This window comes from Juglans microcarpa x Juglans regia, chromosome 8D, assembly GCF_004785595.1.
Source record: "Juglans microcarpa x Juglans regia isolate MS1-56 chromosome 8D, Jm3101_v1.0, whole genome shotgun sequence".
Lineage (NCBI taxonomy): Eukaryota > Viridiplantae > Streptophyta > Magnoliopsida > Fagales > Juglandaceae > Juglans > Juglans microcarpa x Juglans regia.
Window position 1 is genome coordinate 5,148,292 of NC_054608.1, and position 23,405 is coordinate 5,171,696.

The 23,405-nt window shown below is 40.9% G+C and overlaps 1 pseudogene; it reads right to left on the reverse strand.

The window, feature by feature from the left end:
• Nucleotides 1–355: 355 nt before the first annotated feature.
• On the reverse strand, nucleotides 356–7,658 carry LOC121242141 (annotated as a pseudogene).
• Nucleotides 7,659–23,405: the final 15,747 nt, after the last annotated feature.

Here is a 23,405-nt window from a genome sequence, read left to right on the forward strand (position 1 = left end):
AAGCCTAGCACTCGAAATGTATTTGGCTCTCTTGGTTGCTTGCCGGTTTTCTGAAACTTTTGAATCTTTTATTTCTTGGCTTAAAAACGAATTTTGTAAACCAGAGTGGCGCCTTTTAATCTATTGGCTTGTAGGCGACCATTCAGATCATTAATTAATTGCATGAAGTTTTGAGTCGAGTTGTATTTATTGGTCATTTTAAATGTCGTGTAACTACAATTCACCAAATAAGCCCAATGTGTTTCTAGTGCCATAATGTAATCACTTTCGTCAACTTGTTTCTAATGCTCTAGAAATGTTGGATCTTTTCTGAGAATCAAAATTGCCACACCAATAAATCACCCTTTTGTTTTTGTTTCTTCTGGCAAGTACAAGCAGGAAGAAAGCTGTAGATGAACTGGAAGAAAGTTTCAAATAATGCAGGCAAGGGAAGCCATATCTCCTTCAGAAAGGCAACAGTCTGGAGATCCTAGCTACTTGGTGAATGAAGTATATGATCTTGAAATTAAATTAACTGGCCTTCTCTACTCCGGCAATGGGATGTTGGCCAAATCCTCTCTGTAAGGGATCCGGTCAAGCTCTGATCCTGGCCGATCAGCACTGTATCGGCCATGTTCCATATTGTTTTGGGCTGCTGGGGTATCCTTGGTGGGTTCAATATATGTTATAGCAGTACTGTATTTTCGGAAGGTTAGGTAGATGACTGCTAGGATGTGGATGGCCATTGGGGGAAAACTATGATCCCCACGAACACATTTGCAACCTTTGGTAAATGGTTGTGTAGTAGCCAACCCACAAAGCTAGTGGTCAGCTAGTATATGTTGATCCCAATGATCCGGCCAGCCCTAGGACACATGAGACCACTACAATCTGCATGAATAAATATTTGTTCAGATGCTTCGACAAATGATCCACGCCAACAGACGTGATTGAGGATGACAAAATCTAATACAATGGTCATTTTTCATAATGAAAAGCTTTGATGTTATACTTGTAAATTTGCACTTGGAGGTTTTTGTTACATTGACCAGACATCACAAATGAGACTGAGCATATGTTGAGTTCTTGTGTGGTTCATCTCAATGTAATGGACAAAGAATTCGAAAAGAAAAAGAAAACAACTCACATATATTGAGTTCTTGCGTGGTCCCATCTTGGTGGTACTGCTACTGAATTTGAGGAGAGGGATAAGAGCAAATGGAAGCTCAACTGAGAGAATTATCTGCAAAACAGGTTAAATTTATTGCAATATGTATAGATTTGAGAATTGATATCAACATTTAGAAAGATAACAGTTTTAAGAGTTACAAACCGATGCTATGATGATGAGTCTGCCTGCACCTGAAGATCGACCATTGATGGAAACAATAAGACTAGGTGTAATTGCAATGCACCTAGTCATCAGGTTCCTAGTCCACTTATTCATCTTAAGGTCCAAAAAACCCTACAAATTAAATCAAATAAAACTAAATTAAATAGCAAATTTATTCTTACAGAGAATATATATTTAGGTACACTATTATTTAAGATCACCTGCATGATGAATTGCCCTGCATAAGTTCCTGTGATGGTGGAGCTTTGCCGTGAGGCCAGTAATGCAATGGCATAAATGGTTGAGCTTGACCGACCCAACACATTCTACATACATACAACAACCAAACAAAAAGAGATTTTTTTTGTCAAGAATTTATGCTTAATATTGATCATATGGAGTACTTAAAACAACTTCAATATTTGATGAATTTGAACCTTGAGAAGGAAAGAGGTCGAGTTAAGGTTAAGATCATTGCTACGATTTGCATTGTCATCTGTGAGGTTGTTGGCTGAGCAAACAACACCAGATAAAGAAACAACTGCAACATTGATTAGAAATGCAACAAACAATGCGAATCCGCTCTCTTGCAGGAAGTATCGACATGCATCCTGCAACAACGATATTACACCAATCATATTTTAATTGCAATAACTTATTCTAATTCTGTTTACCATTCTAACACTCCTCACCAACCAAACTCTACTCAATAAGTTGGGACCAATGCTATGATCATTGAAAAAGATTCCTTGTATACTTCTGCAGAAAAAGGAAGAAGAAACTCCTGCAGCAGCAATCAATGGCCATGGAGATTTTTATCAAGCATTCAGAATCTAGAAGTATTACATGTATAAAGAGATTTTATAAAAATAAGTTTATGAACTGACATTACTTAATGTCATATGTTTGATTTAATTTACTATAAAAAGAATTATATATATATATATATATCACATCATACATCATATTGCATCAGTTTCTAATGTTCATGATTTCATAAAATATTTTTGTGGAGCAAGCATTTTCTTTCGGTATCTCTTTCTCTCTATATAAGATCACAGGAGGGAGGGGATTGTACGGCATGACGAGGGCACCAAAGAGAGATTTATAACCTTTTTCAACTTAACATATCTTTATACGTGAGATCCACAATTTTTTTTAAATTCTCATAAAAAGTACTAAATTCATCTTAATATCTAAACATATTTTAAACTCAATTTAGATGGACTCACGTAACTTCCTCCACTACTTAACTTACTACTATTTATAAAGAATTAAGCTCAGCTCAACATCTAAATGCAGCTCCACTTCTTGTACATATTCTATACCATTCTAGGAATTAGAATTCGGCCAAGAACCGTAGAAAATCAAAATCCAGAGAATATTGCTTCTTATTGCTACAATATTGCGACTTATTCGGTTCTCTTCCTCGCTTCCGTCTAGAGTTTAATTATGGTCATTTTGCTCATTTATAATTATTAAATTTTTCGTTGCATTTAATTCCTAGCAGTTTCTCCCTTCCGACTTCCTCTCCTCCCCGTTTCTACTTTCCCTTACGTCTCTCAAACTCCCTCTCAAATTCTCTCATTCCCCACAACTGCTCTCCGTGCCCCACTTGCTTAGATGCCATGTGATTCCGTGGGGCCTCACCCCTCTTCCCATGTCAAACATACATACCAACCGTAATCTCCCTGTTTTTCATACATACCAACCGTGATCCTGCTCTGCACTCACTACTCTCGCTTGCTAACTTCGACCCGCTTCTTCTTGGCTTTCCATGAAAAACAGGGAGATTACGGTTGGTATGTATGTTTGACATGGGAAGAGGGGTGAGGCCCCACGGAATCACATGACTCACCATGAATGAGTTGAATTTCTTGTACTATTGCCTCGGCGCTTGAGGCCATAGAGACTCTTCTTCAGCTTGCAGATTAAGTGATCTTTTCCTAGAGATTCAAACCTTTTTGGCTGCTCCATATAGATTTCCTTCTCCAAATCTCCATGGAGAAAGGCTATCTTCACATCCATTTGTTCGAGTTCCAAATTCAAACTAGTTATCAATCGTTTTGACATCATCTTTACCACCGATGAAATTATCTCGTCAAAGTCGATTCCCTTTTTCTATTGGAATCCTTTGACAACCAATTTGGCTTTGCATTTTATCAGTTTTCCTTGGCCATCTTGCTTCAGCTTGAACACCCATTTGTTCTTTAGGGTTTTCTTTCTTTAAGGAAGTTTCACCAATTCATAGGTTTGATTTTTCTGCAAATAACTCATTTCTTCTTGCATGACCTGCACCCATAGGCTTCTATCAGCATGAGTTTGAACTTACTGGAAATTCTTCGGTTGCCTCTCATCAATAAGTAGAATATAGTTCAATTCCAAATATCTCTTCAACGAAATCAATAGGTGGTCTCTTGTCGAACTTCTTGGTTGAGCTTCATCAACCAAAGGAGGTTCCTCACCATATAACCCTTGTGGTGGTACACTATCTTCTAGTGGAGAGGGTTCTTGCTCCCCCTACTCAATACCCTGAGTTTCTTCTTTTGCTTCTAGATCCCGTTCCTGCATATCCTCATTATATGTAGCGAACTATAATGGTACATGATCTGAAGTATAGGAACTAAGCTTTCTTGGCATTAAGGAAGCTTCAGTTCCTATGTGTTGGTTTTCATGGAACATAATGTCCCTACTTCTGACAATTCTCTGTCACTGGATCCCATAACTTGTATCCGAATTCTTCATCTCCATATCCAACGGAGATACATGGAGTTGACTTAACATCGCGCTTCTATATGAGCTCCTTAGATACATGTGCAAAGGCTTTGCACCCAAACACTCTCAAGTGTGAGTAAGAGACATCTCTTCCAGATCACACCTTCTCAAGAATTTCAAATTCCAGTGGTGCTGAAGGTGATCTGTTGATCAAGTAACAGGTTCTGTTACCTCCCAATAACTCTTCTTCTATGGGACCACATTCATTAGAATGTACCACTCTCAACAACTCTGATCTCTCTTTGTAGAGGATTTAAACGAGACTTTCTATTGTTTGCCAAACAAACAGTACTCACAAGGGTTTAATGCTATCTCCGGTACTTGCTCATGTGTCCAAGTCTCTTATGCCCTAGATTCGGTGATGCATTTTCTTCCACTTCATTTAGGCTATCAAAACTAATCTACACGTAGGTCTTGTACGATGTACCGCAAATGTATCCTCGAGCGACAACCATGGTACCTTGTGTCAGCTTCCAAGTGCGTTTACTGAAGTAGCTGTCATAGCCCTATTGATCAAGGGCTGTCCCGGAAATCAGGTTGAGTTGAAAGTTAGGAATGTGTCAAACATCTTTCAACACCATGGTGCAACCAGTGTTTTTCACCATCTTCTTTCTTCAGCTTACTACTTTGACCTTGCTTCCTTAAAAACTTGCGGTAGTTTTTCTTCATGTGGCCTTCTTTGCCACAATAGTAACTAGGAGTGTAAATTTAAACCGAAAAACTGGACCAGATCGGACCTAACAGGACCCGTTGGTCTGATTTTGAACCGGTCTGGTCCGGAATTGGTTCCTATATTATGAAAACTGGCCGGACCCAATCCAGTTCCAGTTTCGTAGTTTTTGGGACCAGATAGGTTGGAAAAAAATATATAAAAATTAATTTTATATATATAAGTTTTATATATAATATATAATTATATATAAGATAATGTTATTATAATTTATAAAATAAAAGTTTAATCTTAATGATGAAGATTTAATTGATCATATGCTTTAAACATAAAAAATATATATTAAATTATTAATAACATTTTATCATAAGAAGTAACACTTTATTATATGTTTTTTACATTTTAAAAAACTGAAAAAGGGGACTGGACCATACCGAAAATAAGTAAAACCGGAGGTACTAGGAGGGTAACTGGGGCGTAATTGGTTTTGAAAAATGCAAAACGGGTACATGCTGGTTCGGTCTTAGATTTTTTTCAAAACCGGATTAGACCGGACCGGTTACACTCCTAAAGGTAACACTTCATGTTACCCATCTGCTGGTTATTGCTGGACCTTCCATGTGGTTGAGACTTCCCTCTGTTTCTGCTTCTACTTCTCCCTTTGTGATTACCTTGAGGCCTTTCTCTTCTCACGACGTCTGGCCTCCTCATTGAATAGGTATCCTTAACCATCGTCATGGTAAGTTTGCCATCTGGAGTAAAGTTACTTAGGGAGAGACCACCAGCATTTTTCAATTTTCTAGTAATGAACTGAGAAGTAGCAGGGCTTGTTCTTCATCGCCAAGATTCAACTTGACGGAGCCTAGTTGGTTAACTAGGTTTTGCAACTCACTAGTGTGCTCAACAATAGAGGTGTCATTCTTCAACGTTAAGTTAACAAGCTGTCTCATCAAGAGGGCCTTGTTTCGAATAGTCTTCGCTTGATACATATCCTCCAACTTCTTCTAGAGGACATATGCATCCGTCTCTTGGGCCACGTGGTGTACGACAATATGGTCGATCCATTGCTTATTTGATCGATAGTCTTCTTGTGCATCTTTTTCCACGCCTGATCTGTAACTTCATCTGGCTTTTCCCCTTCATTTTTAAAGGGGTCAGATAGATCTTTATAGTTCCAGAGATCCTCTATTTGAGGTCTCCAAAGACTGTAGTTTGAGGCAGTCAGATTTATCATGGCGCTCGATGCTGAATCCTCCATGGACTCAAATTGATTCTAAGTTCAAAGTGTAAGTACAGGCATATCAAGGTGGAATATCGTAAAACGGACAACACTGCTGTGTCTAGAACGCCTCAGATAGCACAAGGATGAGCAAAATATCAAAACAGGAACTCTGTCGGGCGTGCAGGGCGTGTACTGCATCAAAAAGCGTAGGCGCATGTGAGTCACGTGCTTTCTAGGGTCTAGATGTGTGGATCTCATGCACTTAACCCTCTCCTAGGCGCCTGGGGAGTGTGTCGAGAGTGGGCGCACGCTCCGATCTTCAGGTGGCGAGTGGGGCGTGTGTGGAGTGTGGATCGCACGCACTTGACCCTCTCTTGGGCACGTGGGGAGTATGGGCGCGTGGGGAGCATGTCGAGAGTGGGCACTCTCTCTGATCTTCAAGTGGCACGTGGGAGCATGTGCAACGTCCATTCAGCCTTTGGTTTACATAACTCTCTTTGTCTCGATGAGACGATCACAGTGGTATGCTCGAATTTGCAAACTAAGCAATTCACTAAAGACGAGTTTTCTACACAAAAAAAAAAAAAAAAAAAAACTCCTCCCAACAATCGCTCTGATACCACTTGTTGGGAAAATCAACATAGTGGAATGAATAAAAGCAAAATTAAAATAGCACACCCACGCACACAGTGACACCAGGAATTTAGCATGGTTTGGCAACTGCCTATGTCTACAGAAAAGAGCTTCACTAATAATAGTGGAACATAAGAAAATATTATAAAGGAGGAGGATCACACTCCACTCCACTCAACTCTCTTCTTTTCTCTCAGAGCTCTACTGGCTCTCTCTCCTCTCTTCTTCCTTGGTGTGTTTGAGGCCCTTGCTAGGATCTTCAATTTATAGGCAGAGGCTGGAGTGAATGGCATGAAGGATTGCAGTTTTCGGCACCCATATTCATCTTATGGCCAACAAATCCATGTGGTGAGACCACTGGGTGGGGAGACCACTAAGTAAGTGGGCGTGTACCCCATTAGAATGCTGAGTTTTCTGGAAAAATGATTTTCCCATTACTAATTATTAGTTAGTAGGATAGCATTAAGAATCTATGCTTTGAATTAATTATCAAATGCTTTCTTGCATGTAAGTAATTAGTTTTCTTGTTCTTGCTTCACTATTTTTTATGTTTTATTTACCTCATATTCATGACTTGCTCGAGCTTGCAAATCAGTCTACACTGTGACATGATACCATATATCCAAATGATGTCAACTTTTCAAATAAATACACACACGCGCGCGCGCGCGCGCGCACACACACACAGAGACTCACAATTGCTTGGGTCAAGATAAGCTAAGGAGACAAGGAATCCAGGACCTACATATGATAGAATCTTTCTCCATCCAGGTTTCTAGAACATAAAAAAAAAATCAGAAACTGTATTAATGATATTTGTACTCAATTGTTTATCCTCACAAGTTGGTAAGCTCTAAAAACATACAGAAGGTCAAAGGCCAAACTTAAAAAATTGAGAAATTTAGTTGAAAAAAAACTAATGAATGCATGGAGGAGAAAGAAAAGAGAGAGACCTGATGATCATTAGGGTCTTCGTCATGATAAAACTGTTTGTCATTGTTAGTAGTGATATCAGGATCGACAAAAGGTGGGACATCTCCCTCCATATCAAAGGCTGCTATACGGTTAGTCCCACCACCTCTTGATGATCGAATAAATAGGCATACAGTGTAACCGTAGGAGAGTTTTGTTGAGTGAATTGTGTGGCAGGATAGTAACACATGTTAATTCTTCTGTTGCGATCTTTAGATCCTTTGTTGAGATAGGATTTCACAAAATCTTTTTTCTTCTATTGAGGAAGATTTTTTTAGTATTCTTCAGCTTCCTATATTTCAAAATGGATAACAGTCTAACAAAACAAAAAAAAAAATCTTCTAATATTTGATATTAACGGCTACCGGGATGCAGACTTTGAGAAGTGGCCGTTTACTTGCTTTTTTTTTTTTGTTACGAAAATCTAGTACCTACCTTGGGGATCTCAACAAATAGAAAATCTAGTAGCTGTTGGTTTTTTTGTTACTAAAATCTAGTGGCCGTTGGGAGCTCCCGCTCCCATTTTTTTTTTTTAGTTTTCTTTTACTTAGTGATAAAGAAATATTGTTTAATAATATTATAAATTTTTTTCTTATTTTAAAGTATTAAAAAAATGATGTTAAAAAAAAATAAAAGAAAAAAAACTTTGAAATGGCCTAATGGAAGCTCTCAGCGGGAGGTGTAGACGCACCCTTGTTTCTAAAGTGGCTTATGAGGTAGCTCAGGACGTACGGCAGAAGGAGAAAGAAAAAAAAATCATTTCTTTTTATCGCTATACTTGTAGTGAAAATAAGATAGTGTTTTAAAAACATTATTTGAAAAATTTTCTAGACAAAAGAGATGTGTTATTTTTAGAGGAGTTTTGGGCTCAATAACATGTGCAGAGTTGATTCGAACTATACGAAAATCAGCTGGACTATTATATCCTCGACGGGACAAGTCAAGAAAAGATCTAACTCTCAAACTCCCTCTCAAATTCTCTTATGAAGGATGTGATGTGATAGCGAATAACTCTAATCACCTGTCCCGTGTACGCATCCTTCATAATCCCTTATTAAATGGAGCAAATCACTCCAATTTTGTAGGCATTATCTCGCTTAAGATGATTGTATCCAGCTGTGGGTTTTATCTCCAGCTCAATGGGAGTTATTTGTAACATGGTTGTGGTTACGAGCCCCCTAGTCGTGGGGTTCCTAACCCTAAGCATTGGGCTAACTTTCTTAGTCTTAGAGATGGGCCCGAAGCCCAAGGGATCCAAATATCCCCTCAAGTTACCCCACTAATTTCCTTTGTGCTGGCACATGGAAAATTAAATTTTTGATTTTTCATACTCACTTCCTACCCTTCTGGTTTAGGGGCACTCGTTTGTACTTTTGCCTCACCAGGTTGAGGCCTATGCTAGTTTCTGTTTTCAAGCCCATACTCTTTCTTCTTTGAAAAGACGTGGCTTACGTCAATCGTAATTGTTCCCACTAATTTAATTGTTTTCAAAAGAAAAGGCAACCGTCAGTGTAGCCAACCTTTGGATTTCCAAGAACCCTCATGATTACTTTCCCATATTTTCTTTAATCCGTTCACTTTTGCCCGTGCTTCCTCTTCCCACTTTTGTTCTTCTTTGTTCATCCTTTCTCTCCCAATCTTCTTCACACTTTTCTATTCGTGCTTCCTTCGCATCCACTTCTTCTCTTGCCTTCGTGTCATTCTCAAGAATTTCTCAATGGCTAGCTGTGGTTCTGCGAAAGCCTCCCCTCAATCGAAAGGTGAGTTCTCCCTTGCTCGAAACCTTGCCTCATTTGACGAACATTCATGGCGTTCGGCCTTGAATTTGGTTCACCTCATTGATTTGAGGGAGTCTTTCTGTATCCCTGAATCAGTGGACCTGACCATTCCAAAAGCAGGATGCGTTGACAAAGAGGGCTATGCTGGAGATGTGGCTCTCACAGTCTGTTCCCTAACTAATGGGTTACACCTTCCATTTATTAACCTTGTTCATGACATGTTGTTCTTTTTTAATCTTACTCCTGCCGAGCTCCACAGCAAGACATGGCGGGTGCTGATGTGTGCTAGTGTGGTTTGCCACCGAGTGTTAGAGCCTCTCGGGGAGAAGTACCCAGACTTGATGGTGAAAGAATTTCTTTCTTTCTATAGTGTGGTGTCTCTACCTGGTAACATTTGTAGTTTTCGTGTCCGTGGGCAATGCTTGGCGGCCTTTGAATGACGATATTCCAACGCTAAACAATGGACAAATAAGTTCTTCTTTATCGTTGGAAAAGGTTGGGAATACCCCGCCGATGAAATGCATGTGAAACATTACCCTACGAGGGCCAATTAGGGGCGTGTCCCCGATGTAAAAGTTTGTTGTTGGAGCTGATTGATAGTCAGCATTCCCGTATTGACCTTGTCCATGAATGGTGATAAGTGCTATTTTTATGTAATTTTTATCACTTTTTTATTTATGAAAAGTGTCATTTTCCCTTCAATACTATGGATTTTATTTTCTTTCTACATATTTTTATTTATTTTCTTGGATTTGAAGGAATGAGAAGCTTTAGTGCAAAAGGAGAGCATTTTGGTATAAAAGAAGAGACTACGGATCTATACCGGTGAGAGGTAGCAAGATCTGAAGAGAGTCGATGAGATTTGAGCGAGGAGCCTTGTCCCGTAGGCAGCAAAGAGATTTCTCTCTCCCAAAGGCAAGAAGACTTACCTCTCGGTTGGCGAGGAGATTTGCGACCAGAAGGCGTGTCTAGAAGGTGCGAAGACTTGGTGACAAGGCTCTAGGCAGTTGGATTGGGTGACTAGTCTAAATGACCAACTTAAACGACATCGTGGGCATCAACTAGAAAAAGTGAGAGGAGTCTTTCATCTAGGCTGGGAGTCTTTCCACTTGGTAGGCGAGGAGAGGGCCGTATAGTCTTTGTAACCTCCACTCCTGTTCATTTGTGACCTCCATGCCAGTTATATTCAACGCATGACATCTACCCATTGGGATAATTTCTCCTGACCGGGATCAATATGCTACTGACTGTCTTGAGTTCCGCAATCAATCTGTTGGTGTCCAAATCCTCCTAAACTCCACAATCCAAGCCACATATCATTGATCCATTTTAGATAACCCGTGATTCTTAGGATAATTCCTTTTACATTAACATTTATCTTTAGAAATTAACTTCCAGATTTTCAGGCTAGATTGTAGCTACATTTATCTTGTTTTCAGATTTGAGTTTTGACATTTATTTAATCACGTCTTGTGAATAGAGAGTCTAAATCGGGGTCTAAATCTGAGTTTAAGAATCTAAGCTTTAGAGTTTGAGTTTAGAGTTCTAAAATTTATTCTTCAAGTGTTCTTTCGAGAAGGCGGAACTAGAAGATAGAGGCAAGAGTTGCATGCTTCATCAGCAGATTTCAATAAAGAATACCAGTTTTATTCTTTTTCTTTTTAATAAACTAATTTTATTTTCTAACACTTTGATGTAGCCTAGCATTGAACACACAATTTATATTCCAAGTTATTTTATTTTTAATATTTCCATAATTGAGTGTTTTTTCCTTATTCTTAATACTTACAATTTTCTAGCTAACTATTGTTCGATCTTTTGGATTACAATGAGACTGAAAGGTGATTTGTGATTAAAACTCTAGGATTAAGCAACATTGGTTGAGTGAAAGTAGAGATGCTTTATTGCGATTAATGTGAGTTTCAAGAAAAATTCAAAAAATTTAATGAGTCTCTAATTAGTTAAATTCACATAGAGATATTGAGTTATTAGTTGGAGATATTCTTGATATTGTTCGAGAGAAAATATTGAATAGTTAAGGGATTTTTATCATCAACTTGGGATAATTGAGATTCTATAACAACGAAGAATAAATTGTGTGGGATTTGCTAGGTGAAATTAAATGCTCTAGATTTATTCTTATTATTTTTAAAATCTTAATTTTAATGTTCTCTTCTTCAGTTTAATTTAGATAAACCATTTTTCAAATTTCGGTTTTCCAAATAGTAATTAATTTAGTAAATTTCAATACTCAATAGCATAATTCTTCCCTGTGGGTTCGATATCCATTTCTTGAAAACACTTTACTACTTGTTACGATTCTATGCACTTGCAGATATATATTTTCAAGAAGAAATGGGCTAAGGAGCATGACCATGATGGTCTATGGTCAGATGACCTCCTTTCTCCTTCCAGTATAGATAGGTTTCCTATGGTGCCCAGTCGTGCCCATGTTAGGGGGCCAAACTCAAATTAGTTCCCTCCCTGCGAAAAGGAGTGCCCCCAAACTGGGGGCCAAAAGTAAAGCATCCCCGTGGTGAGGGTGCGAAGGCTGGTGATTTTTCTGACCCCACTGTGGAGGCGACGTAGGGAATAACTGTGTAGGTCGTGCCGGTTGTTTCCCCTGATGTAACTGTTCTTGGGGAGGTCATGCCGGTCGGTTCCTTTGTTAGGGTTCATTTGCTGTTGAGCCCAAGTCTTACTGACCTGGGCGCCTTGATGAATCAGGCCATCGAAGAACTTTCGTTGGCTTATGACTTAGAGCTGCCCCTGAGGGGTGAATCCGTGAGGACCTCTTCTTTTGAATTTCCTGTGGTTCCTTCGCTTGTTGATGGGAGTGACTTGAGTGACCTATATGTTGACTTTGCCTTGGGCATGTCTAGGAGAGAGGCTTCAGATGTTTCTGCCCCTGTTGCTAGCGGTGTTGAAATTAAGGCTGAAGGCGGGGACGCTTCCCCCTTTCGTTACCTACTACTGCTTCTGGCGTTGAGACCTCGCCTATGGATCAAGATAGGGTGTCCAATCTGTTGCCAAGGCCTTCATCGTTTGGTGGGGAAGGGAGTGCCACTCCAAGTGAAAGTGAGGTTTTGGTGGGTGGCCATGACTCTATTGGAGATGGCACCTCTGAGAAACATGTGGCTGAAGAGATGGGCCCCCAATGAGATGAGCTAGTGGGCAAACATATCTGCACCTAGTGTGATGGTGGTCCCTCTAGAGGAGAGTCAACGCCCGAGCTTAGGGCACCTGTGATTCCGGAACTGAGTTTGGGGCAGCCAGTGTCGACTAAAACTAATGTATCGGGGGTTGCAAGTTGGGTAGAGGATGTTGGGTCTCGCTGCTCTCCACCCCTATCTGAGGCAGTTGTGGAGATGGCCAAGCGCTTGAAGAAATTGTTATCTCTGATAAGGCTCTTTTCTATATCTTTGTTGGATGTGGGGTGCCTGTTTTATTTTTTACTTGTACTTATTTTAGTTAATCTATTGCTTGTGCAGAGTGTGGATGCTTTGGCATCTTGGATAGGGGATCAAAGGGCCTGTCTGGAGGAGGAGGGTTCATGAGTGGCATAAGTTCTCCTATTTTGCCAAGCAGAAGAATGATCGCCTTAAAGCCGAGAGGAACTATCTACAATGTTGCTTGGAGCAATCAAATGGCTATGCCCACTCCTTGGAGGCGGACCTTGATGTTCTTCGTGAGGAGGCGTGCAACTTGCGCTTTGAGCTTCTCCATGCCCAAACTCTCCACACCTGTGACAACTTTGCTTTGCACATGGCGGAGATGGAGAAGGCTACGACTAGGGCGGACTTGTTGCACATGAAGGGGCATTGGAGTCGTCGGAGCAAGCCCAAGCTAATGCTGAAGGGAGGTGCTAGGAGGTGGTTGCCGCATTGGTTTCTGTTGAAGAGGAGCATGCGAAAGTGGCTAAGTAGTTGGCGTAAAGGAAATATGTGTTCTGGCAAGAGCGTCGTGAAAAGGACGCGAAGATAGTTGATCTGCGAGCGAACTTGTTAAGTGTAAGTATGATAAGTACAAAAAGGAGCTCGAGGAGATAGACGCTCGCCAAGATCAAATGCTAGCATCTGTGATCAGGTTGGACAAGCAAGTGAAAGAGTTGCAAGCAGCATGGGAGAAATTTGAGTCTCAGTTGGTTGTTGCGAACAATGAGATTGTTCAGTTGCACCCTCAGTTGTCTGTCACATGGGTTGTTCGAGACCATGCTTTTAGATATGGTTATGGGGTAGAACTGGCTCGCCTGCATGTGCACCTGCTAACTAACCTTTGAACCATTTTGAGGGGCTTAAATCTGAAGGAGCTGGAGCCAGATACTGCCACATCTAGTATGCGGACGGCTTGGGGCGCAACATGATGCCTGATGCCTTCCCCCTTCCCCACGTTCATAGTGAATTATTTTTTATTTCTGAGGATGTTTGGGCTCAGTTTTGGGCTTTTATAACTTTTGGATGTTGTTCTTCAACACTTTTTCTTTTCCTTTGTGGCCCTCGAATTGGCCTTACCTTCTGTATGGGGTTTTTTGGGTTCATACTGTAAATTTTATACTATCTTGTTACTTTATGTACTTACGATTTAGGCATCTGTTGTAGATGTCCACGCATTTGGGCTTGTCTCTGGTGAATGGTTCATTGTCCATAGTTGGCTACAAGGTCATTTGGCTTCCACGCCATTTGGCTTGTCTTTGGTGGATGATTGTTTGCAAGTTTGAAAGTCGTGGGGTCTTCTGACCTCCACGCCCATTTTGGTTGTACCGCGAGCATGTAACTTGTCTTTCGATGGCTAACTTTGGAGAGTAAGTCATGGGGTGTTCTGACCTCCAAGCCGTTTTATTGGACCACGAGTATGTAACTTGTCTTTCAATGGCTAACTTTAGAGAGGGAGTCGTGGCGTCTTCTGACCTCCATGCCCATTTTGGTTGAACCGTGAGTATGTAACTCGTCTTTCAGTGACTAACTTTGGAGAGGGGGCTATGGGGTCTTCTGATCTCCACGCCCATTTTGGTTGCACCGCGAGTGTAATACTCGTCTTTCAGTGGCTAACTTTGGAAAGGAGGTAGTGGGGTCTTCTGACCTCTATGCCCATTTTGATTGCACCGCGAGTGTGTAACTCTTCTCTCACTGGCTAACTTTGGAGAGGGGGTCGTGCGGCTTCGGATCTCCACGCCCATTTTGGTTGCACCGCGAGTGTAATTCTCGTCTTTCAGTGGCTAACTTTGGAGAGGGGGTCGTGGGGCTTCTGACCTCCACACCTATTTTGGTTGAACCGCGAGTGTGTAACTTTTCCTTCAATGGCTAACTTTGAAAGAGAGGGTCGTGGAGTCTTCTGACCTCCATGCCGATTTTGGTATAGTAATGGATCAAATACTTACCCACTTTTATTGCCTTGTGTCTCGAAGAAAATATACATTCCAAAAAGCAAGAAACAAAAATTGTCTCTGAAATAAATGTAAATGCATAAGGAGATAAACTTTCTAAGGATTGAACCTTTTTAGGTGCTTGGCATTCCATGAATGCTGTAACTCTCTCCCCTCATTGTCTTTAAGCTGAAATGATCCTCGACGATTGGTAGCGGTCACTACGTAAGGCCCTTTCCAACGTGGACCAAGCTTCGCTTCATCCTGGGTGGTCACCCCTGTTTCTCTCAGGACTAGGTCGCTGACCTTAAATGACTTTGGTTTGACTTGTTTGTTCTAGACCTCTGCTTCCTCTCTTATCTCTTCAAGTAGGTCTAGTTGCTTGCCAAGAGCCTGATCGTTCTCCGCCTGATCCGGTATGTTGGCAAACTGAGTTCTGTGGGGGCGACCATTTCACTCCCAAACGCCAAAGTGAAAGGCGTCTCCCTTGTTGGGGTCTTTACTGAGGTCCTATAAGTCCACAAGACTCTTGGCAGCTCCTCTGCGCACTCGCCCTTCTGGTTGCCTAATTTCTTCTTCAAGATTCCGAGTAGGTATTTGTTTGTTGATTCTGATTGTCTGTTTGCCTGAGGGTGCCCTGGTGATGAGTATTTTACCTTTATCGCTACTTCCTGGCACCACGCCCTATAATGCACAAAATTGAACTGCGTCCCGTTGTCTAAGATTATAGTTGTGGGGATCCCAAATCTGCACATGATGTTCTTCCACAAAAACCTGGTTACAATTTTAGTCGTTATGGTGGTTAGGGCTTCTGCTTCTACCCACTTTGTAAAGTAGTCTACTGCTATTATCATGTACTTTACTCTGCCCTTTCCAGGTGTGAATGGTTCGACCAAGTCGATTCCCCACGGGGTGAAGGGCTATGGGGAGGTTGTGGAACTAGGGTGTATGTCTGGCATTGAGTGCATGTCTTGGCAAACTTTTTGGCGTCCCTAAAGGCGTTGTGCCAATAGTACCTTGTCCTTAGGGCTTTCCTTGCTAACGCTTTCCCACCCGAATGGTTACCGCAGACGCCCTCGTGTATCTTTGTCAGAACAAACTGTGCTTCCTTGGGTGAGATGCACCTTAGTAAGGGCATTGCGAAGCCCTTTTTGTATAAGATGCCGTTAATTTTGACAAACCGTGTCACATTCCTATTAATCTTCCTTACCGCCTCCTTCCCTTCAAGGAACTTCACTGTCTCCAGGTAATCTTCTATTTCGATAGCCCATTCTGGCATCCCAGGTCCTACCTGTGCTACTGAAAACCCAACGACTAGTACTTCGATCAGCCTCCTTTGTACCTTCCACATCAACTCTGTGTCATCCTTGGCCGATGCCGCCCTTGCTAACCTATCCGCCACTGAGTTGTCCACCCTTGAATTTGCATTATAGAGAAGTATTCGAACAGGTCGCGTAGTGCCAGTATCTACTTGAGGTACTTCTTAAGCTTTTCCCATTCGGTAACGTAGGCCCTTGTTACTTGGTTCACCATTATTTGGGAATTAGTTTTTACTTCTACCTCTTTGGCGCCTAGTGCCTTGGTGGCAAACAATCCTGCTATTAAGGCCTCATACTCTGCCTCATTATTGGTGGTTCTGAAGATGAGCATCGCAATGTAATAATGCTCTTAACTTGCTCTTGCGACAATATGTACTCCTATGTCACCCCCTACTTGGCATGCTGACCCATCAACGAAGACTGTCCAGGGTCGGCCTAGAGGGGGTGATGTGATCTCTGTTGGGAACCCACTGAACTCAGCCACAAAATCTGCGAGGGCCTGGCCCTTGACTACGTTTCTAGGTGCATAGTTGATTTCGAACTTGCTGAGCTCTATTGACCACTCGATTAGACTCCCAGAGGAGTCCGGTTTTTGTAGTACTCTCCCATGAGGACATTCTGTTAGTACCTTTATGGGATGGGCTTGGAAGTACGGTCGTAGTGTTCTGGTGGTTACTACTAGTGCAAACGCTAGTATATCAATTCGCGGGTTTCTAACTTTGGAACCCCGTAGAGTGCAACTTGTGTAGTATACGGGCACTTGATTCCCTTTTTCTTCCTTTACTAGGATGACAGATACGGCTTGAGGGATATTGCCAAGTATACGTACAAAATTTCCCCTTGATTGGGCTGCTTCAATAGGGGCGACTTGGTCACACTCTTCATTCCAAGGGTGTACCTGCCTTAAGACTCGAAAAAAAGGGAGGCATTTTTCCTTGGACCTCAACATGAACCTGTTCAAGGCTACTATTTTTCCTGCCAGGCGTTAAGTGTCATTGATGGTTCGGGGTGGCGCCGTATTCAAAATTGCCTCTATCTTCTCGGTGTTGGCTTCTATTCCTCTATGTGAGACTTTGAATCCCAGGAATTTGATCAAGTTCACTCCAAACATGCATTTAGCTGGTTCCACTTCATCCTGTATTTTCTTAATACTATGAATGACTCCTTAAGATCTGTTAAGTGTTGGGTGGCTTCTTTACTTTTCACCAGCAGATCATCTACATACACCTCCATAAATGTGACGCCCCCAACCTCTTTTGGGATGGAATGAAGACTTAGAGTGTTGGGACATATAACACAAGGTTACATACCCTCGTACATGACAGTTAATATGCAATGCATACTAATATGCAATATGCAATAATCGTAGCGGAAATAAATGTGAAAGTATAACTTATTCTAGAATAACTAAAAACATCACAATTTTATTAGTAATCTTCAAGTTTAAAAAACCAACATAGCATAGACTTAGTACAACTAAGTGTTAAAGTCAAATTATTCTCTTCATGAAATCTAAAGCATGAACGAGTTGGGCCATTAACATCAGGATTAAATCCGATCTATTCTCAAGGTCCGACTCCTTCTCAATTTGTTGGATCCAACACTTTATCTAACTCGATCTCCTCAAGACCTGACACAACTTCTACCATTCCAAGTAGAATGATAGTGGTCCCACAAGGGGTGAGATTTACTCTAAATCTCAATAAGTTGAACAACCAAAGTGCACAAAGATAAATTAAGCAAGAAGAATGATAAATATGCAATGCATGAAATGGAGAAACAAAAATCAGTATGCATGTGTCCCATCCAGATTCCTCAACATTTCAGAAAATGGAGACAGGTTTTTCTTCAATAAACATTTTTGTCATCAATTTTGAAAACATAATTTCATCATAAACTTTAATCATTATTAGCAATTCATAATTAACATCATAATGTGTGGTAACGTCACAGGTCCCCATATGTACTGTGAATACCTACCAGTGATAGTAGTATAACTCTCGTTGAAACTACGATGTCTATACACTCGTTCTCAATACATTGATAATTCAACATAACATTATAAAAATTATAACGCGTACACCTACAAGCGTTAGGTGTCATAACATGTTGATTTTGCTCTGGCATTCTTTAAAAAGGCCCATTCGAAACCTGTTAACTGTTTTTCGTTAATTCAAGGGTTAACACTCCATTCTTAAACAATCTACAGTGGACAGAGGAGTTTCATGAGGATAATTTTCTATCCTATCCTTTGGGGTCATGACAAAAATTATTTTTATACTATACTTAAAAAATATTTTTCATGACCTGTGCATATGTGACAAGCTTTCATGCAAAAATGACATTTATAGATGCAATATGCAAAGATGGCGATACATATCACATGTCATATAAGTATGCACTCAATGTATCATATAACATGATATTTTATGCCCAAAATGACAATTGAAATATGAATGAAACATTTATCAATAATTCATAAATAATCTATCAAGGTGTAAGTTAGAGACCAACTTACAAACTTCCTGAGTAATTTGAAAATAACAATGTAGAAGCTGAAATCAATTGCATACTAAGTTAGGATTAATACTTCTATATTTGAGGTTCAAAACAAAGGCTTCGAAAATTGGGTATTTATAAAAATACCCCTAGACTTTCAAAATTACCATTTAGGCCCTAAATTTTCACTAATTGCAAACGAACTCCAAATTTGACCAAATTTTATGGACATCATATTTTTGACATTCTAAAACCATCTATGCCCTTTTATTTTCAAAAATTAAGGTGGAACTTGCTTAAACAGTGCCAACCTGTGGCATTCATCTTAGTTGATGCCTAAGTGTGTTTTCAACTATTGATTCTAATGAATGCATGCATATGAGATTTTCTTTAATAAAAAATGATCACTAACATCTTTAATGACATATTTAAGGCTAATACTTGGGCAATCAAGTTCATCTCAACACTTAATAATGGCTAAAATATCCTTAATCACCAATATGTTGAAAACCGATACATGCTTGATGATCAAAATAAGATAGATTCAAAACCTACCATAGCATGCTTCTAACCACAATTTAAACCTTCTATAATCATGTTTATACAATGATAAATCATATCAAATCATGCTTAGGACATGCCATAGTTAAATTCTCACTTAAAATCAGTTAATCATTCAAATCATCTCTTAATTGACCCGGTTTTGAACTAAGCATGATAACCTTCTCAAAACTCAACCAGATTTCGTACCAACACTTGGAAAGAAAGTCTGACCTGCTAACCAAGATCAAAATCAAGAAAAATTATAAATTTCGTGACCTTCCAAGCACTCAAGATAACTTTGCATAAGATCACTCATGAACTTACCAAAAACTCACTTAGTTTCACTATTTTGATCTTTAAGAGGGAGAAGTGCTCTCAAGGTTCAAGAGGAAGCATGGAGTAGAGGTGTGAAGGAAATGAGGAGGTGAGAGAGGTATTTATAGGGTTCATGAGGGGTGGAGACGTTGGCCTTGGTGCAAGGTGATTGGGTGAAGTGAGAGGTGCACAAGTCTGGAAATTTTCCAAATTACTTCCATTGGCTTATGTCACCTTGTGCAGAGGGAATAGTGGCCTGAAACCACCATGATTTCCTTCCTAATGTAGCCATCATGGCCCTGTGGAGGTGTCTAGGTCCTGGCGCATGTTTTAGATGACAAGAAGTCACTCAAACCACTCTTGCAAACCGGCGGGTATAGGTGGTTTTATTTAGCAGATTTTGGACTTCGGTTTTGGGAGGGAAAAACTGAGTCAATTTCTTCATTATGGTCATGAAAACTCTTGGGGATTTGGTGGTGAAGGAGGTGGTATAGGGTGGTGGCTCAACCATGGCAGATGATTGGTTAAATTCCAACTCAATCGGTTTCTACACAAACTAGACTAAGGTGTACCCGGTTTGGTCATTTGAGTTGGTTTGTGTAGCCAATTTTGTCCAAGACTCAAACTGGGCTTGAAGGGGTCTCATGAAGTTTTTAAGGACCATATTATTCTTGGGGACAAGCCACAAAAATGTTGAAACTAAGGGCAAAACAGTCCAAGCATACAATGGACAATACACAAAGTCGATTGATGCAAGGTTTGGGTTTGATATGTCATTTTCCTTAATGACATGTGGGGAGTTTTAGCTAGGGTATTAGCAAGGTCTAATTATGATGTAATGATGTAATAATTCAAGAAAATTTGAATTAAAAGGTTTAAGAAAAGATTAAACACAATTAAGCTTCAAAGCATGGCTTAAAGTTCACTAACCTCAAGTATGATGGTTAATGGTATTAGCCAATTTTAAAAACTTAATTTGTGTACTTAGGGTATGATTTGGGCTTAAGAAAACAAATGGTACGGTGTATTATGTTTTCGGTCTCGAATGGTGAAATAAACTCAAACATGGCTTTGGGCCTAGAGGGCTTTAAAAGGGCCAAGTGTGTGGGTTCACGTTTTATGGGCTCTTGAGCTAGAATGAAAGGGGCCTCATTTCCAGACTTTTAGGGTTAAATAAAAATCTCAAGATCCACTAAGATGGACTTGAAAAGGTTTGACTTGGCCTAATTGGGCCATGGGTCCATTCTACACCAAGTTTGGCCCAAAGGCCTTATACCTTCCTTAAGCTTGGGTCAAGGCTAGCAACCAAGTCTTGAATTCCCTATAGGTTTGGTTCAAGGCTTCTTGGGCTAGTCCCATGAATGCTCTAAGGTCCTAAAAGTCTCACTAAATTCACTAATGGACTTACTTCTCTAATCCTTATTTTAATGATACTAAGTGTCAAGATTAAGGCTAACCTCACTATCAACTTTAATGTAAGTAATAACACAAAATTAAAAACCTAATCTAATGCGTTTAAGGGTTAATCGTAATGGTTAATTAGGCGGGGTGTTACAATAGTCTTCCTAATCTAGTGCTTGAACATCCGATTAACCAACCTCTAATATGTTGCCCCAACATTCTTTTGCCCGAAAGGCATTACCTGATAACAGTAGAGTCCTTTGTCAATTATGAACACTGTCTTCTCCTCATCTTCCTTATTCATCCTAATTTGATTGTACTCAGAGTAGGCGTTTATGAATCTAAAAAATTTATGCCCGACTGTGGCATACATGATGATGTCAATCCGGGAAAGTGGAAAACTGTCCTCGGGACAAGCCTTATTGAGGTCGGTGAAGCACATCCTCCATTTGCCATTGGCTTTTTTGACTAGCACTACGTTGGAGAGCCATCCAGGGCAGTGTGCCTCCCATACTGCTGCTAAAAGTCTATCAATCTCCTCAGCTATGGCCGTGTACTTCTCTGTGTTGAACGACCTCCTCTTCTGCTGTACTTTCTTTGCCTCTCGATTAATGCAAAGATTGTGCTCTATAATTGAATTATCGATCCCAAGCATATCTTCATGGCTCCAAGCAAATAAATCTCTGTGTTCAATCAACAGTTGCTTCAAGGCCTCTCGGTACTATAGTGGGAGCTTCGTACCAACTCTCGTTGTGGCGATTGGGCGGTCTGGGTGCAATTGTACCATCTCTGAAGGTTCATTATCTTCATCTTGTAGCAAATTGCTTTCATTCCTGGCTTCCATGTCTGGTTCCTTGTTTACCGGAGGTGGTGGCAGCGGGCACTCCCTTGAGCTACCTACCACACATACTATTGGCGCTCCTGTCTTCAACTCTTGGACATAACATTCTCGAGCTAATATCTGCTCACCTCAAACTTCGCCGACTCCCGCTTCTGTTGGGAATTTCATTTTAAGGTGGTACGTGGAGGTAACAACCTTTAAGTTATTGAGGGTAAGGCGTCCTAGTATGGCATTGTAGGACGACAGGACCTTGACCACTAAGAAGTTTTTCATGCTAGTAATTGTGTGGGTGCCTTGCCCTACTGTTATTGGGAGTGTGATGGCATCGACATGTTGAACAACTTCTTCTGAGAACCCTTTCAGTGGAGAAGGTGATGGTCGCAGCTTGTCAATGCTGATCCCCATTTTAGTGAACACGTCTTAGAAAAGAATGTCAGTAGAGCTCCCATTGTCGACTAAGACTCATCTGGTCGTTGTAATTGGCTATCAGCAATGTGACAATCAAGGTGTCATCATGGGGGGGGGGGGGGGGGGTACATAACCCCCTCACAATCCTCGTCCATGAACGAAATGGTTGGGGTTTTCTGAAAGATGTTGTGGTGCCGCCCCCAGTGAATCTACCTGTTATTGTGCGAATTTCACCTTAGGGGCCTGTTCTTGGTCCCTCTTGGGGCGTGGAGAGTTATTTCTTCTCTATCCCTCCTACTTCTTGTGCTTGGGCTTATGCCTCGCCTGTGCTCTCTCTCGGGATTTTCCTCCCTTTGCGGCCTGATGTAATCAGCCAGCATCCTTTCCAGCTCCCCACTTCTAGACATTTCTTCAACCCGCTTCTTCAAGGTGATGTAATCTTCAGTCCAATAAGAGTAGCTTTGGTGATAGGTGTAGTGGCGTTGGCCTATGCCTGGCGAGAGTTCTTCCTTCCTCGTGGTCCTACTATTCTCCTATATGTTGTGGTTATTATAGATCAGTCGGCGCCCCTGGTCTTGGTGGCTGGTGTATCGGTCACGTTTGTCATCTTGGTGGCTTCATCCATTTGCTTTTTTGTCTGTCTTTAGAATTGTTCTGGTTTCTTTTTTCTGATTTTGCCTCTTACTTTCTCGGTTCTAGCAAAGCCTGCAGTGTGTCTTTCGCGTTAACAAAATCATCTGCTTAGTCCATGAATTCCCTTAACGTAGACAGAGTTAGTCTAGCCAGCTCGGCCATGAATGGATTTCAAGGCCAGATTCCTCCCAAAAGTGCTGCCAAAGTGATCTTTTCATCCTGATTGTTTATGGTTAGCAGATAAGCGGCCGGCTTGCTGCGCCTTCTGCTCGCTTTAAACTGTGTGAGAAACTGCTTAGCAAGCTCCTCAAAACTGCCAATGGATCTGGGGTGCAGGGTCTCAAACCACCCCCATGCTATTCCTTTCAGTGTTAATGGGAATGATCGACAAGCCACTTCCCTGAGGAAGCTGTGGAGAGTCATGTGCACCTTGAAATTCTAAAGGTGATCAACAGGATCTTTAGATTTATCGTATAGGTCGATCTGTGGCACCTTAAACTTAGATGGTAGAGGAACCGCCATGACCTTCTCACTGTAAGGGAGGTCTGTGCATGTGAGGAGTTGCTCCACGAAAGAGGAACCGCCTATCCACTTCGTCATCTCCTCGTATTTATCCACCAAACTGCGCAGCTCATCATGAATTTTTTTCTTTTCTATTTCTTCACTATTAACCCCCTATGCGTTGTGTGCATCTCATTCAGGTTGACTGTTATGGGCTGGGA